This window comes from Berghia stephanieae, chromosome 8, assembly GCF_034508935.2.
Source record: "Berghia stephanieae isolate SIO BIC M18660-M18661 chromosome 8, UCSD_Bste_1.3, whole genome shotgun sequence".
Taxonomy (NCBI): domain Eukaryota; kingdom Metazoa; phylum Mollusca; class Gastropoda; order Nudibranchia; family Aeolidiidae; genus Berghia; species Berghia stephanieae.
In genome coordinates this window covers 19,493,811-19,496,261 of record NC_088367.1, presented here as the reverse complement: position 1 = coordinate 19,496,261, position 2,451 = coordinate 19,493,811, and positions in this window count along the sequence as shown.

Here is a 2,451-nt window from a genome sequence, read left to right as displayed (position 1 = left end):
GAAGGTCCTGGGTTCGAGTCCCGCTCTGAGCGGCGCATAGTTGAGTCCTTGGAAAAGGCTCTTTACTGTAAGTGTAAAATGAGTGCCTAGCGGTAACAGTGTTGTCAATGTCGAAAAAAGTCATTAAGATATTATCGTCTAACAGGCGTCATGTCGTCATGTCTTACATGTTCAGTGTTGCTGTTGAATAGGCTAGGAACTTTTTGTAATGCGATTTGAACACGTTTAGTTTAGTACACACACACACACACACACACACACACATATATATATATATATATATATATATATATATATATACATACATATATATATATATATATATATATATATATATATATATATATATAGATAGATATATATATATATTATACCATTGAAGGACCAAATCTTCATTCTTTGATGGTGTCTTGGGTTTAATAGATTTTAACGAGTTGGTGAGAATTTGAATCGATAGACCTATTAAGATTAAAGGTAATAGTTTCCAGGCCAAATGCAATAAAAGCGTTATACTAATGCACCTCCCCCCCCCCTCTCTCTCTCTCTCTTTCTCTTTCTCTCTCTCCCTCTCTCTCCCTCTTGTCCAGGTTGTGAGTGCCCTACCAACCAAGTGCCGGGTTCGACACTCACTTTTCAGCATTAATCTCAGCTTTTTTTTCTTTCTCTTTACTTCTCTGCTACTTTAATTTCTCACCACAATGTGATTTTGTGTCATTGGATCTAAAAATAGAAATCCTTCTTTTTATACGTAAATTGCTTTTATTTATAAACAATAACATCGACTATCACTTTATATTAGGATATGAATAGGGCCGAGAAGTCGTGAGGTAACACCGTCTACTCTTGGATCTTTCGGTTCCAAACTCATTGGAAGTGTTTATGTAGCCAGTCCTTCGGAGGACTAATATTGAATAGGTTACATATTCAATCATAAGGTAGCATAGCTGTTTCAGTAATGGGCTGCATATGCAGATTCTTAAGATTACGGTAAAAGAGAGAGGATGGATGATCTGTATTGACGACTAGACTAGAAAATCACTCTAAAACAGGAAGATCAATTACACAAGGTATGTATTCAGTCCCTTGGAAGAGTGGTTTTACACTTCCAATGAAAGTGGGAGTAGTTTTTTTTTTTTGACATCACACTTGTGTTCCCTATTTATTGACCGTAACAGACCGCATTTATTTTTACACAATTATTTCTAGTAGAGTTCTCTTATTCATCCAACCTAAATGGTAAAATGTTTGGGGTACAACTTCTTTCCGACCCCAAAAATACCAGGTGCTTTTTTTGGAATGTGTGTGCCATTTAATAAAAGACCTTCTTATGACCTTCTTTAAAGGATTAAATAAATAAATAAAAAAAAAAATCAAACCAAAAACAAAACAAAGCAAAACATCCCCCCCCCAAAAAAAAAACAAACAAAACAAAACAAAACAATAAACAAAAACAAAACAAAACAACAAAATACGAGGGCGTTGAAATTGGTAGAGGAAAAAAAACCCACACGTAAATTGCCTAATCTGATTCTAAACAATGGGCGCAATCGCTCGGAAGAAAACAAGAACTGTGCAATCAGAGAATATTTACCTTTGATTTTAGCGAAGGGTATTACACCTCTGTGGCTTCATGTCTAATTTCTGTCTTTTTATTATTTCGTTCATAACGATCCGAATTTTTATTCCTTTATTTTAAAGTTTTCTCCCTTTTGACACGAATTGCGGATATCCTGTCATTTCCATTGTGACTGGCAAAGGCTTCAAGTGGCAGCAGTTAATTTATCACAATAATATAATACTTTAAATCGTTTCTATTTTCAGACGATCAGCGTTTCCCAGAACAAAGGCTTTGGATTGACTCGAAACAAAAGCTATTGTCGGCTACTTTTGTGCAATCAAGAAGCGAAACCGTGAAAAGCACTTAGGGTGAAAGAATACTTTTTTTAATTTCAGAACGGAGATTTGTACTTTTGTTTGTTCATGTATTAGCGCAATGCCTTAATAGGGTGGCCTTTATTTGACGATGGAATAATGGGTTTTGGCTTCCACTATGGTTTTTTGGCTTCCAGAGCAAAAGTGCATGTGTATATCTGTATGTGCATGAGAAATATAAAATGGATGATATATATATATATATATATATATATATATATATATATATATATATATATATATATATATGATCCATCGTCTCAAAACGGTATTATGTCGGAACGAACCATATGCCTAGAAGCCGAATTAAGTGTTAAACTGGTCAAAAATATAAATTGTTGGCATTAGCACCCTAAAACATGGTATCCATTCTCCTCAATAAAACATACAAACTCAAAACAAGTCTGATGTTTCTGGCTATAAATTCAATTTTCAACATCTTAACCAACCCGACTAATTACCGTTTTGAGGCGAAGGGTCATATATATATATATATATATATATATATATATATATATA